Source organism: Amblyomma mixtum, chromosome 3 (assembly GCF_055824585.1).
Source record: "Amblyomma mixtum isolate Tamu chromosome 3, ASM5582458v1, whole genome shotgun sequence".
NCBI lineage: Eukaryota > Metazoa > Arthropoda > Arachnida > Ixodida > Ixodidae > Amblyomma > Amblyomma mixtum.
The window spans coordinates 180,223,283-180,240,344 of NC_143014.1; the positions used below are offsets into that span (position 1 = coordinate 180,223,283).

Sequence of the window (17,062 nt, forward strand, 5' to 3'; positions counted from 1 at the left end):
GCCGCGTCTTATACACCGGAAAATACGGTATGTTCCATTTCGGATTTCTTTCGACCAAGCATGCGACTACAAATATGCCAAGTTTTGTTGCCAGGCTTAATTGGAGGACAGCGTATTTTACAGTGTATGTCTGGAGCCGGCTTGAAATGAAGCGTTGGTGAACGCAAAACAGTGTTTATTTGTAATTCATTTTCTGAATGCCGCAGAATCGAACCTAGAATCGAGTAGGGTTTTTAGAGGTTGCTTGTTTCTGAATTCTACATGACAAGAAAAGCTGTCTATCTTAATTTTGTGAGTTTATTTAGAGTATGATTTGCTTACGTCCTTGTTTTATTTTGATGGATTTCGGAGTTCATCTTGGATGTGTTTGTTTAGCCTTAGATATGCTGGCCACCCGTCAGTTAATTTAGTTCAAACGTTCTTTGTTTTCAGAAACATATGCGTTTATCAGCACTATCATAATGGAATTCGTAAAAAAGTCTGGAATAAAGGAACATGATTTCAGAAAAACCAGTTTTATTTTGCCTTCTTGATACATGGACTCCCTTTCTTCTACGCAGTGTGACGTGGCCAACGTCCTTACCACTCTGGACCACCATTACGGCACCCGGATGAGCGTGTTGGGTGAAGGCGGTACTTTGGTCTTTTTGATTCGATAAGTTTATATACGCTATGAATAAATGCGTGTTTAAAATGGTGGCCATACAGATTAAATTTGAATTCAAAAGCAACTGTGTCTTTTGTGATTTTTATGCAACGCCATAGCGGCACTTAGTGAGCAAGAAGCAACCGCCGTGGAATTTAAGAGGTTTTATAGATTTAAACTTACTATTGCCCTTAGCAATTCTTTTACACTAAGTGGAAATATTTTCGAGCGCTGCTAACAGTTTGTAGTTCAGAAAACTAGTTTCTGTTAAGCTGTATCAGTGCTACACAAACTATAGCTGTAACATTCGCTCCATCTGAAGTCCCTGTTTACATCCTTTGAAGAGTTGAAAGCTGAGTCACTCATTAGAATTAGTAACGCTGTTGCAGAGAAGTAGATTGTGAGAAATTGCTGCGCTGCTACTAAGCCACTGATATCAACTGCGACAGCGCAACTTCTGAGGAATAAAACACTGACTCAAAAGGAAAGTACATAAGGCCGTACAAGTGGATGAATGCAGCAGCTCCGTATAAAATTAACTGCTTGGTTTTGGATAGCATTCTTTTCAAACGGCCTTAAAAAAAATACAGGGCGTGACTATCTTGAGCCAGCACCTCGGATCTACAGCTACCCTCAGGCCTACAGCTCGAGTGGTGAGGCATACTGCATAGAATTTCAGCTATCCTGTAGAAGACGAGCGAAAAGTAGCTTGCTTTTATCCTCTACCATGCATGTGAAGCACGAGCATGTATATTTGACCAGAGTCAAAATTTGCTTGCCGTGCCCAAAAAATGAAGCCTATATTACACTGCCCTCAGCACCACAGCTTCATTTGCTGCTCACCCACAGTGCCATCGGTATAGTACCACCCACATTTTGAGCTGTGCAAAGTGTTTATTAATATTTTTCTTTACCGCAATGTTGAGCACAATTTGTTCGCAAAAAAAAAACTTATTTGCACTGCCACATTGCGGGGAAGGCACATTTATTCTTAAGCTTCAGCTGTTCTCTCTTCTACGAAAACACGGCGCATGTTTAACTGTTGGACATACTTCGCACTTCAGGATGGTTTTTAGAGCGGCACCGAATAATCCAATGCCGTGGTAGGTATATTTTTTTGAGAATTGGTAAGTAAAAGCCAATTGAATACATGTGAACTCCTCAATAAATAGATTATATTGAATAAAGTTGTTGGACAACATTTCAGCTGTCTTGGGAGTTTTTAAGAGGTGTTAGCAGCATTTCGTGAAGTCATCACCATGCTTCTATGGGGAGACGTGCAGGGTGCGGCAAAAGTTCTCAGGCCACAGTGCCTGCTTTTGAGTTGTGTAATGGGGCACATATGACGCCCCAAAGATGAGAGAACGAGAAATATCATTCTCGCATGTGAGAATCTTGGCACCTTCATAGCTAGGCGTCTCAAGAGGTAGAATATACTGCTATGAAGCCGGCAGTGTTGCCGAGAAATTTTTGACGCGGCTGTACATTGATGAGCTTGAAGTATTGCAACCCACACTGTGAAAAAAAGCATATAAAAATTGCTTTCATAAACTCTCTCCAGTTGAAAATGCTTTTGTCCAGTATTCCTGGGTATGAGCTTTTTAAAAATGCCTAATATGGCTTGCATGCCACGTTTTGCGACAGCACTGCAGAATTTATCTGTGGTGCAAGGTACGGGTTGTAGACTTATGTGGCGTAAAGATTAAAATTGGCACATGCGCCTAGGCACATAAGTGCATAAACGGTCAAAGAGAGAGTGGCCAAAACTGGACAGCAAGTTCGTAGCATGCCTTCGTAATAACTCCTATGCGATCAGCAAATGTACTAAAACACAGGGGTAAAATAGAAAGAGAAAAGGAAATAAGTTGCGTGGATGGAGTGCACACAGCCTTTACTGAGTGCTGTACGGGCACACCAAGGCAATAGCTAGTGTGGAAAGCTTGGGTTTCAGTAATGAGACGCAACATTGTAATTCTAGGCAGGGTGATCCTGGGAAATATTTCATATGTAGCACCGAGAATATTCCTGTGAAGCTCTTCCAATTCTTCTGATATCTAAATACGACATTCAAAGCCCGTATACAGGTAATACACGTTATGTCGTCCAACGGAGTTATTAGGTAATATTTTTCTAACACTTCTAAATCATGTGTAGAATTCATGTATAGGCCTAAAGTTCCCATCGTTGTCTTGATGGGGAAGTTTGGAAACGCCTAGGTACACCACCTCCCCAAAGCCGATTTTGGCAGCAGTAGTCAACTAGACAGCAGTCAGTGACGCTCGAAAGTGATGTCTCCCAATGCGTGTATTTTTCGAGCAGCGTTCGACCAGGTCCTCCCAATGTGATTCGGCCACTCGTTCTCTGCTCACGTTGTCACAGCTCGCTGAGCCCCATCAGCTGCTTGTTTGCAAATCAATGTCAGTTTTAAGAGAGAGTTTATTTTGCGTGACCTCTGAAATGAAACACGAGCATAGACAGGCCGTCTCCTGTAGAATAGTCGTACTTTTTTTTTATGCCTTTTGTGAACTATAATTGAGACAGTGAGCGCCGAGGAAGGCTTACATTTCGCAAAAGTAATGACTCACCTCGGGCTCGAATAAACCTATGCAGTTTGACGAGGCTCTGGGTAATTTGCTGCACCCTCAAAACTGGAATATTCTGGACAATTGCCCCTCGGCACTGCAGCCGAAATGGCACACGTTGTTCCGCTACTCTCACAACGTTTATAGTGAAGCTGAGCTCTTTCTTCTCTGGGACGATGGGTTTCCGACATTCATCTGCCGCGATGGGTCAGTGGCTTTGGCGTTCGGTTACTGATCCCAAGGTCGCAAGACCAAATCCCTCCCTTGTAGGCAATATTTCGATGGAAGTGAAATGCAAAAACGTGCATGTGGTCTACGATGTCTTTGTAGGTTATTGAGGCCCAGGTGGTGCGATATAATACTGACTCCTCTACGCGTACAGCAGCGGCCCTCACAGCCCATGTACGCTCCTGGCCGTGAAGCCCCCCATACCAGATGTCATATGATTTTCAGACGTTCGGTGCCTGATACACGGTGGTGTCACAGGGTTATGCGACTTACAAATCTTTGCAATGCCTGGAGCGGCAACGAGAACTCTCCCAGTGCTAGTGTAGTTTCACCGCTGTTCTTTCGCTGTCTTTATGGAGGGTGTCTCAAGACCACGGTAGCGTTGGCCAGATCTGTCATAAAGGCGCGATCTCTTATAGTTGCCTGAAGTACTTCTGGGCCAACAGTGCTGGTGCCGCATGACCACCTTAGTTGCGCAACGCAGACGCTGGGGTGTACGATAGACCCAGGTCATATTGTCGACTAAGGTGAACACTGTCTATACTGTGCAGTGTTGTGTCTTGGTTTCTAACACGTCCTCGCCTCGTTGCCTCTGTATAAGGGAGCATACGAAGAGTTAGGTCTACCGAAGTTGGCGCGTTCTCAAGAAGAAGCAGATCATCATCATCATGAACGCAGACGAGTCCACCGTCAAGACCATAAGCTGTTGGTACAGTTCCAGCTGTATTTGGGAAGGTGGGGAGATGGGTGCGCTTTAATGTGATGTCAGAACGCCACAGGTGCTACCTCTTTGTCTATTGCTATCGTGGCAAAGAGCATTGTGCTCGGAGTATAACTCAGAACTTCGCAAATATAGTCTTATATAAAATATAGTCATATAAATATATAGCGCTTGTGAAGCAAAGCTGGAAGGATCTTCATGTGCGAGCTGAAGACGCACAGACAACGGCGCCCAGCCGAAGGCTCGATTTGCAAGAAAATAAAGAGGCCAGCCACGGTAGATCTGGTCGGGCATTTAAAAGTCTTTTCAACACCTACGCCAAGCGGCAGATCACAATTAGAGCAAGGGTGTAGCCAGGGTTGTACCAGTAGGCTTCTACCAGCAAAATACTGCGTGCGAAAACACGATAATCCTAAACTCCTGAAATGGCATATGTGCATGGTTTAAAACGCAAGTCTGAGAGGGAAAAACTGCCTCAGCGAAGAAAAGAAAGTAGAAACTTTGCCAACTTGCAAAGGAAGAAGGCAAAAAGAACAAAATAGGCTGCCAGCATATTTGACACTGCTGCGACAGGTGAGGTGGATAGAGAAGCTAGACCAAAAATTCTCAGCGCTTTAGACCCCTCATCATCTGCTTGCGGCTCGTTATGCACTATTTACCAGCGCAATGCAAAAGCTTCGTCTACTTCGCTAACAACCGATAATCGCACAACGACTGGGAGAATCGTCATTTCTGCTCTTCTTGCATTATTAAGTGGAGCGAGAAGAAGTAGGCCTCAGTGACAAGTGTGCCATTTCTCAATAACTTCTTCATAAGCCGCGGCTGGAATAATCAGTCAGGGTACGTCAATTCCGAGTATACAGTTTTGAATTGTCGCGCACAGGCGGTCGGTATCCGTTGGCAGTGAAGTTTGGATAACGGCTTCTTATTTCTAGTAAGTCGTATCTTTGCTTGTTTCTTTGTTACTTGGGCACTGCACTTTAAGAGTGAAACCTGGGAGAACACACTGATGCAATACAAACTGTAGCATCCAAATCTAAAGTCGAGGTTATGGCAGTGACTAATAAAATCCCGGTGGCTGCATTCTGGGGCTCAATGTTCCTTTCCCATGCTGGCATGTACCCTCTGGAATAAACCTTGCTACTGGACTGGTTGGCAAGGCAAACTTAGAAGTACAAGAGCAGTACACAAATGACCACAGGACGAAGGAAAGACGGCACTACATGCATTCTAAAGAACGTAAAAGCAAAGACCGTCATAAAACTCGATTATGCTCTTTTAAATGAGCATAACTGATAACACCAGTAGCATGCAAATATCAGATATTAGCATCTAACTTACATTTCTACAAATTCAGCATGATGAGAAAAGTCTATTGATTGGAAGAAGCAACTGGCATAATAAAACATTCATTGACTAGGTGCTTAAAAAAAGCAGAAAGCAAAAAAATCTCAAGATGACACAGATTTTGCATTTTTGTCGGCAAAAGTGCAGATCCAGTACTGAGATTACATGTTTACTTTATGGAGATACTGGGTGCATTTTTTTGTGACCATTTCTTAACTTCGACCAAATTCAGCGCAACCTAATTTATAACTGAATCTGTTCTTCCAAGCAATTCCAGTTTCAGCAGTCTAAACATGGTTGAGACATCACAAGTGATTATCCACTCACACTGAGGCATACAAAAATTGCAAAATAATAAAAATGGCAAAGCAATGGTTATACTACAATTTTTGTACTCCTCACGGGATCACATATTCATCTGTAACGTTGCAACCATCATCTGGCAACTGAAACTGAAAGAACAGAAGAAAAAAAATGCAATTAAAAATTGTCTATTGTGTGCTGACAAACTCCATGTAGTGATCAATGTTTATTAATGTCATGCGCATCATTCCAGAAGCAAAAGCGAAGGAAAATTTTGGCATCTCCACTTCTTTTGAAAAGCATGGTTTAAAATTAACAAGGCGAACAGCTTCAGTTGCCAGTATGCATTGCAGCACACCATTAATGCACTCTAGAATAGATAATGCAAGTTTCACACAAGTAGTGCTTCTGTGCTTTCACAAAACGTCTGAAAAATGTCTTCACGAAAAGGTCAGAAGACGTCAAGTTGACCATGTAAGAAAAAATAAGCATGTAGCGCCACTGCTTCTGCTCGCACGATAAAGAGCTTTGCGAGAGCGAGCAGAACAGAACAGGTTAGGCGCCCGGCTGAACTGCAGGCATCATCTTCAGCTCTTTGAGGCTTGCACAAACAGCTTTCATCCATGGAACGGCATCAGCAAGGATAAACGTGGCCGCACCACATTTGGTACCACTGTGCACCACACAGTTGGTGACCTAGGACAGCCTGAATGCCCTCGCAACTGGCACACTGCAGCTGTACCTTCGAGTTCCTGCTTTGCCATGGACCTACCGCAAGATAAGTGGCACCCTGGAACGTAAGTCGCTGCTTTTGGGTCGCCAGTACCGCAGCCTGTTCATACCAATCTTCAGACCTCATGGCGAGCTGCGTCGCATTCGGCCTTACCACCGTATACGAAGCACTTCAGCACAAATATGCTGCCCTTCTCGTCGCTGGCTGTCAACCTTCTCAGCCTATGAGGCCGCATCGAGCCCATCGCTTAGCCAGTCCAGATACACGCTTGCATGCAGTGAACGCGCCACCATGTTTGCCCTGGGCGACGTTCCCTACTTGGTCACACCGCCTACACGCAGACGTTGTAGCAGCAATCGCCCGCTCAGAAGCAGCCATGTTCGCTCTCTTGAATTTGCACCGCCTATCCGATGGCCCCGCATGGAACCAGTGGCCTGATCTTGACCAGCCTGTAGAAACTTGTACATACCATTTTTTGGGGTGGATTTTTCTGTCCCTCTCATGTGTACTTTTCACGCAAACCCCGCATTCGCGCTGGATGGGGGCCCGTGTAGCGCCATTGCTTCTGCTCACGCGATGAAGAGCTTTGCGAGCATGAGCGCAACTAAGCAGGTTAGACACCAGGCTCAAATGGCAGCCATCTTCAGCTCTTTAAGGCTTGCACAAACTGCCTTCGTCCATGGAACGGCATCAGCAAGAATAAACATGGCTGCACCGCATCTGGTACCACTGTGCGCCAGAAGCAAATTAGCCTACTTCCTGAGCTCAAGTGCATGCACAGCATTTCATCGCCTGTTCCTGCCTCCGCTGGGGCCTGGAGCTCCCAGAAGCCACCTTTTTATCACTCCGCTGATGTCCTTCAGGGTTGCTTGGTTAGCAAGTTTTCTTGATACAGTCTGTGAAAAATTAAAAAAAAAAGAAAACTTGATTTCAGTTACTTTGACATACACCGGTGTAGGTAAAACAGGTTGAAAAACAGTGCCAGGCATTACTGATCACAGGAGGCAAAACTTAAGGCCATCCACTTTTCCACCCTTAGCAAAGTGAGAAGGTATTCATCAGTTTTTGCCCATAGCAAAAAAATACCCTTTGGTATGAAAAAAATTATCCTAAACGAAGCACCTTTATCTAAAAGGTGTTCACAAAATATCTGGAAGTGCAGCAATGGTAGGCCAATGCTTAGGCAAACACTGCACTTGATGGCAGCTGAGGCTCCAGAAGCACATGCTTCTCCCAAGTGTGGACACTACAAAAAATGCCCAGCAACTGCAGTTTGATAAGGACAGCACCTTGTGTGTCTCCAAAAAAGAGCAGTACTTTACTGCTGTTCTCTCATTTCACAAAAACATGAAACTGAAGGCCTAATTTTAAGACTATTAACCTTCCCATTAACTGCTCCTCAAAATTAAAGGGAAGAATCTCAACTATCGCAACCTTTCCTTTCGCCTTCTACCAGTGTTTGGCTACTCAGAAGGCACAGGTTACTGCACTCTCGGTTAGTTGAGCTCATATAAATTACATCAAGCATCGCCTCGCCCTGCTCCTGCCCTCATGAAGGCAATACTGCCATTGAAATGATGGCATTGAACAGAAGCATAGGTGATTAACAGTGCTTCCTTTCCCAATCAACACACAATTCGTCACATGGGTAAAATATCTAGCACTGCAGTTGTAGCAAAAATGTCAACCTCAAATATACATAATTTTTACACGTATCGGAGAGCAGGCAGGGTGTAACAATCATTCCATTTGTGAAGAGCTGCGTATGCCATCAACTCGACAGCTTCATTATTACTTCTCTTACATGATCATAGAAAGCAATGTGCCTTACTAATCATCATGGTGAGGACGTTTTGGAGCTGTTCAAATGCGAGTTTCTGGCCCTGTGAACTTTTCCAACTGAACCCTAGTGCTGCTTCCTCCGTCAGCAGGAGCTGCAGGTAATTCCTCACACAACCTTGCATGTCATCATCATCATCATCATCATCAGCCTGACTACACCCACTGCAGGGCAAAGGCCTCTCCCATGTCTCTCCAATTAACCCTGTCCTTTGTCAGTTGCCGCCACTGAATCCCCGCAAACTTCTTAATCTCATCCGCCCACCTAACTTTCTGCCGTCCCCTGATACGTTTGCTTTCTCTTGGAATCCAAGAGAAAGCATGTCCGTCCCCCCAAACCTTGAGAAGCACTGCACCCAAAGAAAGCAAAGTGCATATGAATGCTTAGACCCAAGCAATCAATTTTCATCCAATGTGACTTAACAGCTGCTTTTCGAGGTTGCTGTCTTCCGACAGGTACTCGTCAAGCCGCAGCAGCTCCTTTGCTGTAGCTGCTGGCAACGTAGTGCAGTCATCGGGGAGATAGTAGTGCTCACTTTGTTAGGATGACATAAATGCCCTCACAGTTTTCAAATCTTGAAAGATACGCATCTGGTTATCAAAGCGCTTCTTCTCAAAAGCTGAGAGATACAAACAGGTGTTCATGAGTAATTCTGTGGGCCATTCACATTCTTGTTTGATGAAGACTGCAAAGATACAGATACAAAATTTTGTTCCTGCTGCCCACGTCGATTTTTCATTGAAGAGCTCAAAATGTGGTGCAGTTCCCAGTTATTACACTTATTTAGATAGCTCTGTTCACATAGCGATACGAGAGTTAGCCAACTAAAATAGATAGAGATTCATAAGATATTACTGCTTGAATTTAGAGCAGTGAAAGTAGTGTATCTTGAATAAATGCCACACAATGCACACTTCCCGGAAACCACACGTCATAAAACTTAATCACACCGGGTTAGTGGTACGGAGGTGTACGACACAAATCATATAATCATATAACAAAAATATAATGCATGTATTTCAAGTCTTGAGCAAATCACACTAGAACCTATTGAACAAAAAATCATCAGTAGTTCTAAGCTATAAAAATTTAGTGCATTTGAATTTCTCACACAGGAATCGCTGAGTGAGGCAGTGGAGTTTCTGTTGCAAGGTTGTTGAAATCGCTGCCAATGAAAAAGAGAGGATAAGGGAATATTTTGCATTAGTACGTGTATTACTTCACAAAAATTTAACTGCTGCAATATGTATAAACATTGTTGTACCCAGCTATAGCAAACTCGGGTATAGTATATTTCTGAAACCGCAGTACCAATTTAACTCTCATGAAAGACTACATTTTTTGGGGGGGTTATAGAAAAACTTTTTTTTTTCAAAAACACGGCCATTGTAAAGAGCGTTTGGATGTGGCGATGTACCTACCGCGGAATGATGACAACGCAGTACGCGTGAGGCCGACTTTCGGAGATAAATGCATACAAAAGACGATAAAACGGTGCTCTTTGAGACAGCTTCACCGCAAAGCTCATAAGCTGTGAGGAGAAGTGCGCAGCATGCAGAAAAAAAAAAAGTAAAGCTGTTTATGAACGCAGAAAGAAGGAGGCACGGGTCGTCGAGAAAGGAAAAACAGTAAAAATGGAGTGAATAGTTGGAAAGGGAAGAAAAGGGCAAACATTCGCAGCATGGCAGTGTGAAGCACTGGGAAGCGGCTGCAAGAAACGGAGGCGCGGCGGCATTTTGCGAGCGGTACCGCCTCGACGGTGTCGCACGCTTAACTATTGCCACTTAAACGTTGCTGAGGCTGTGAAAAATGACGTCTTCACGCAAAACTTTTGTTTTTAAATGAAATCAATCTCGCGTTATGTTCGTAGCTGCATTGTATTTGTGCATATGTAATCCTTCCTCAAGACGCAAACAAAATCTAAAATGAGATAACACGAAATGTGATAAATTAAAAAAAGTAAGGATGGAATGTATTTTTTAGTGTTTATTTTATAAACCAAAACAGTGTTCAGTAAGTGGTTGGTTTATGGTTTATGGGGTTTAACGTCCCAAAGCGACTAAGGCTATGAGAGACGCCGTAGTGAAGGGCTCCGGAAATTTCGACCACCTGGGGTTTTTTAACGTGCACTAACATCGCACAGTACACGGGCCTCTAGAATTTCTCCTCCAAAGAAATTCCAGCCGCCGCGGCCGGGATCGAACCCGCGTTTTTTGGGTCAGCAGCCAAGCACCATAACCACTGAGGCGCGCGGCGGCGTAAGTTGCCAATTAATTACCACAGAGCATCCTCAGAGCCATATGCCATCACCAACAACTGATGTGGTCAAGACCCTCATATAGTAAAAATTTTTGCTGGTCCGAGTCACGTTATATAGAGGGGTTCTATTGTATACTTTGTGTTGAGGTGATGCAGCACTCATCAATACACAACCTCAACTGATGAATTGTACCGAAAAGTAAGAGGCTATTCATGAGGAGCAAGTGGCAGTAATTTGTTGAGCACATGCCTTCTCCATACACTGTCATAAGTCGTTGACAGCATGCCAATTGCTACACTTATTTGCTCTTGTGCTGAGCTCGAAACTCTAGACAAAGACCCAGCTTTGCAAGGAGCATAGTAGAGGAAAGCTCGGGACACTGCAGTGCTCTTTTTACTGTTTGCAAGCTAAATTAAGTAATACTCCCAGCAACTAGGACTTTACTGCAATGCGGCACTACTAAATTTGCAGGAATACCATGAACTATCAATTACACTTCAAGAACTCGTCCATATTTAGGGTGAACATGCAAGTCAAATGCTGCGCTGCTCTTCGCAATGCCAGTGAGTCCGTTATGGATGCCCAATGAAGTGAAAAGGCAGACAACATGATGCACCACACGCACGTTCCTTTGCCCCTGTTCCACTTTGCTCTGATGCGGTACACGGTTGGGCCCACCGGCACTCTGAAGAGGACGGCCAACCTGTCTCGCATGTTCACCTTAGTTGTGATGACCTTGTGCCTGTTCCTTTACGATTTCACACTTGTTTCAATAAATAAATATGCATATGTAGAACTCATCCTTTGAAGAACTTTTATCCCTGAATGTGTTGTCAGATCGGTGACCAGCAGGAAGGTGATCACGTAAGTAAAAATAAAAGAAAAATGATCACTGTTCCAATATACATCAGGCCTTTATAACATCGCTTCAGGCTACTCAAATTCTCGAATTAAGGAAACCCGCATTAACTACTTCCACGCAAAGTTATAGCCTTCAAAAATGGCAGATACAAAAGCTACCTTTCTGTACCAAACTTGCCATCCTTGGAAATTGGCTCATGATAAAACTCAATCTACAGTCCTTGTCAAAGGTGTCAATTATGTTTGTTGTTAAGATGCACAGCAGGCTACTTATAGCACACCTGCAGTATCAAGTCTCTAGATGGTGATCAGATCTTTCACCCTTGTGCCTTCAAAGCTCTGGTACTTCAGAGGGCCCTACCATGCATGACTGAACATTAAACCCTGTGGGGTGGTCCTCATATGGCCTTAGTTCTTCTGCGGAGCCATATCTCCTATATTTGCAATATAATGCCTCGTTTCTTTCTACTGCTATGGAGAGGAATTAGTAGCCTTGATCGAGTAGGCAAAGGAAGGAGAGGGGGGAACATCCCCTATGCACCCAATTGGTTTCAGTGACTGATGGCTCAAGTCAAGAGAGCTACTTCTGGTAATGTATCCCAATTTTGGAACAAGATTACTGAAGGCATTTTTTCGAGCATTCTGAGCTGTAGTACACCAGCTGAAAGAAAAAGAAAAAGCATGCCATTGAGAGCAACTGGGCATAAAATCAATATCTAGAAATAGCAAAAAAAGAAAGAAGAGGTTTGCAATTTGTCAAAGTTCAAGGCATTAAAATGGTCATGTTTCCTTTAGGATACTGTACATCCTGAAGAAAAGCACTAAACAATGACTCAAGAAAACAGGACAAACAAGACATTATTTGCTTCATGGACGGATGGAGAAATATTGTTTGTTGAGCTCCAAAGGGTGCTTTACAGCCTAGTCCCATCTTAGTTGCGCAGGTACAATGCACATGCATTAGACCACCTTACTCACTAAGAGGATGAAGAGAGGGAGATGAAAAAGGGGAGAGGTTAACCAGGAAAATGCGCTGGGGTTAAGGGATGAGGAATGTTGCTTATAGAAAGGCAGATGCAGCGTACAGCCGCCACAGCCTAGCACACGGGCCCGATGCCCTCAACAAATTAAACAATGCCGGGCAGACCCTCAAAGCCAGCAATTGCTGCAGCGTCTGTCTGAGGACCTTCGTCTCTGTCAGTGGGTGGGGATCAACCGTGTTTGCTTGCAACCCAGCAGCACCAGTTTTTTTGCCCTCCACCTCTGTATTAAGCGATATGATTCAAGCCTTAGCAAACAGCACCATTTCCATCCAAGCAGAACGGTCCATCTACGCTAAGGTATTCACATTCCTTTTCAACACTATGGGCGTATAAGCGCAGTGGATAAAGGGGATGCCATCAATAAAACTATAACAAATTTCAGGTAATTTTGTGCTTTTTATCAATGACACACAAACTACCATTCAATGCATCTCTCAGTCTTTCAGACTTCAAGATATATGCTTGCTGAGCTTGCTGGGATAGCAACAAAAAGCATCTAGTAGAGAATAAAAAACTTAAATCTATAAAGACTGCTACACCACATGTTCAGATATTAGCCCATCAAAAGAGAAAACTGAGGATGTGGTTTAACTATAGGTACTTCTTTAGCAAGGAAACTCATCAATCACACTATGGTTAAATTTCAAAATGACGAATCCATTTTTGAAACGAATGATGCACAGCCTTGTCAGTGTCCCTCTAAAATATCTTGCATTGCACGCATGACACGGGACCCAGTAGAAGTTGGTTCTGTGGTGCCCCTATAGTTTGCTTTGGCAGAAGTGGTCTCAGGAATTTTTAGAAAACAACAGAGTGGACATATGCGACACATTAGGCACACTGGAAGCGTATGAGGCAAGGAATCCTTATGAGTGCAAGCCACATGTGCACCTTGCCTTACACTAAGTCTTTCAAGGCATAATTCAAAGAAAGTGAAAGAATACTATATCAATTACAACTCTATCCAATTTTTGTTCTTCACACAAATTAGTTCCGCTCTTTAGCTATATCTTCATGATTGTTCACCAGCAAAAGATGCAGTTACTGCCTAGAGAATTGGATTAAGAAATAAAACATTTTTTCCTGCCACTTGAATAAATTGTGATGTCGGTAATGGAAAGGATCCACCTCTGGGAAGTGATTGGCAGTGAGACCTAACCTCAACAGCTGCACCAAAAAGAACTGCATAGACTTTACAGCAGTTTGCTGTGAAGCATTGATGCAAAAAACCGAATGCGCCATAACAACTTGTTTTTTTAGGCCTCGATGACAAAAGCATGGAATCATGGTCTGAATCGGAAAACAAAATTGTGGCACTTTGTGCCAATCACCTCGACCTTCATCTTGACCAAAACAACGTTGAACGTGCCCACCGCATTGGAAATCACTGCAACAACAAAAAGCGCCCCATAATTGCAAAATTCACGCAGTTTAAAACCAAAGAGAGCATTCTGTCCTGTGGGTGAAAACTTAAAGGGACCAACTACTCCACAAGAGAAGATTTTGAATTTCCAACCCAGCAGGCACGTTCCAAACTACTTCAATTCATTCACCCACGGAAATGTGCCTTTAAACTGGCTTTTGACAAGCTTTGCATAGGCAATAATTGCTATATTTACGACCCGACCACTGAAAGCGTGATAGAGAACACCAACATGGCAACCAGCACGCGAAAAAGCGCAGGGCCTTCACCCGCAAGCATTTCTGAAAGCACAAGATGATGCTCCAAAAAGCAGGTACTATCTTCTGTAAGCATCCGGTGCCCTTCGCCATGCCTTGATCTAAATATCGCGTTCCCGAACATCCGAAGCGTAATCCCAAAACGTGATCATCTGGAAAGTTTCATTACTGATGTTGATGCTGATGCGGTGCTATTAACTGAAACTTGGCTGAACGCAGACATCAGAGATTCCGAAATTTTTTTCCCTAATCTTAACTACACTATATACCGGCACGACAGGAAAAACAAAAAAGTTGGGGCGTCCTCATAGCTATCAAGAACACCCTATAATCATCTGATATCAATAGCGACGACACTCTTGAACTCACGTGGGCATGCTTGAACGACAAGGCTAGAAAAATTGTTCTTGGCATTTGCTGCAGGGTACCGGATAGCGATTCAACATTCTGTGACGCTCTGTATTGCTCTTTAACCAGTATCAGAAATAACTTTTCAAACTCCCCCATATATTTATTTGGCGATTTTAACTTCCGGAACATTAGCTGGCCCCTACTCTCAGTGCTTAATAGATCACCTTCCACAGAAGCAAAACATTTCCTCGACCGAACGCTTGACTTTAACTTACGACAAGTCATTACAAGCCCAACAAGAGGAAACAACATTCTCGACCTACTCCTTACGACTTCCCCCGAAGACGTAAAAGGTATATTCCCGTTACCAGGCATTAGCGATCATAACTTACTTCACATCTGCCTCTCATTACCCATTAAAAAACGATCCCCAAAGCAAAAGATAATAACCGACTACAAGAGGGCTAATTTTGACGCCATCAACCATGCACTATCAGAATTCTACAGCTCTTTCCAGAATTTTTATCATTCTCGCTCGGTCAATGGCAACTGGGAACTTTTTAAGACCACTATGCTAACCCTGAAAAACATGCACATTCCGTCCTTCATTGTAAAATCAGATTCTAACAACGAATGGTTGAATAGACAACTTAAAAGACTTCTTAATAGGGAAAAACGACTGTATCGAACAGCTAACTTGCATAACCATCCCGTAGCATGGGAACGGTACCATCAGTGCGCAAAAGAATACCATTTGGACCATCCAATTGAAACACTATTCCAATTGGAACCAATTGGAAACCCAAATGGTCCAATTGGATAGTCCATTTGGACCATCCAATTGGAACACCATTCCAATTGGAACCCATTGGAAACTGAACTCGTCCAATTGGAACCAATTGGAACCCATTGGAAATCCAATTGGTTCCAATGGTTTTTTTTTTTGACTGGGACAGCACATTCACAAAACCAACAAGGTTGCACATGGAGTGGCCTGCAGGCAAACTGATGTTGACTTTATTCTGGGTACACAAGGGCCTGATATTAGAACAACACATGCCTAGAGGAGGCAGTGTGACTATTTACACTCAGCTCAGGGTCAGGGTCAACTAGAGCCTGCTATTCGCTGGAAATGGCACTGGCTACCAACAACAGTCTCTGGCGACTATTCTATGCCACAAACTGTTTCACAGACTGTGTCAACTATTGAGAAAATGCAGTTTTGGGGCATACCACATCCTTTGTATTTGACCAACCTCACACCACCGAGTTTGCTTGTGTTTGCCTTTCTTCAAAATGTGCAAAGTGTAATGAGGTCCCACAACAACAAAGGTCACTCAGGAATGCATGAACGATGCTAACCGATTTGAAATAATAATTTTTCCTCACAATATATAGGCACTTGCCAAGAACTGGCAAAAAAAACTTAAAAGACGGCTTTGTTCAGTACTAGCAATGTAGTTATTTTAGTACCCTGATTAAACCTTCTGTAAAAGAAATTTAAAAATCTAGCTCCAGCTTACCACCGAATGCACCTCATATCTGCGTGCACGAAGGAAGCAAAAGTGTCAGAGGTGCTCCTGGAATTGAAGGTTAGGTACGCAATACTGCCTAGAAGAAGCAGAGATATGTAAAAAGGATGACATGTATGGAGACTATAGAATCGAGTCGCTATCAGATGATTTCTAGGACAAGCAACATAAAACAAAAACGACAAGAACAACTCTGCAAAAGTCATGCAAGCTGTCCAGCTTCATTGCTGTCTGCTGGCAGTACACTGCATTGGTAGATCTGAAACACTACTTTGAGAACAACATGAACCGTCCTAGGCTATACATGGCTTGGACGTCACATCATTGAGATCGCTGCTACAGCAGCCTTGTTTACGAACCACTTGGCTGCCACGCACGCTTCAAGACGTGGATAAAGAGATGTGTTTTGTGCTGCAACCAGCTCCTTTGCTGTCTGTGCGTGGAAATGCCTTCTCTTCTGAATGCACAGTCCTTTCACAAGGGCTAAAAATTGCAACTGATCATGTCAGTGCACGTTCAATGTGAGGAAAAGGTTTGACAGTGCAAGAAAATTGGCCCCTCAGGACTGGAAGCAGAGAAGAGTGCAGGCATTAGCCTGTTTGCGGACATTAAAAACACACATTGTCAGCTACTTTGCGACTGTCGATCGAAGCTACACAAATCACCGTAATCGCACAATTCCTATGTTCGTGCGTAGGTGAGAGCTTTTCAGCAATGCAAGCTCAAGGAAGGTGAAATTCTACTTCAGATGTCAATATTCTGTTTTTAAATTGCAACAAACGATCAGAAAGCATGTAAATGCAAAGTTCGCCCAAAATAATAGATGGCTAGCTTTACTATTGCCCAAGTAAAGAACACAACAAAAACTAATATTTCGTGCTTATCAAGCGCACTTTAAAAAAAAAATGTTTTCAAAAAAAAATTTTGCTGCTTAT

General features: G+C 43.3%; 2 protein-coding genes and 1 long non-coding RNA gene across 3 annotated transcripts in view; 1 reads left to right on the forward strand and 2 right to left on the reverse strand.

The window, feature by feature from the left end:
* LOC149352896 (uncharacterized) overlaps nt 1–17,062 on the reverse strand; it is a 152,754-nt gene that overhangs the window by 123,930 nt on the left and 11,762 nt on the right. The gene's annotated exons all lie outside the window — the stretch shown is intronic.
* Nucleotides 1–17,062, forward strand: part of LOC149352900 (uncharacterized) — a 53,513-nt gene that overhangs the window by 13,614 nt on the left and 22,837 nt on the right. The gene's annotated exons all lie outside the window — the stretch shown is intronic.
* On the reverse strand, nt 1,774–15,478 carry LOC149352901 (uncharacterized). The gene is made up of 3 exons (XR_016290882.1): nt 14,257–15,478; nt 9,512–9,565; nt 1,774–7,456 (listed from the first exon to the last, which is right to left on the reverse strand). It is a non-coding gene; the product is annotated as an uncharacterized LOC149352901 (long non-coding RNA).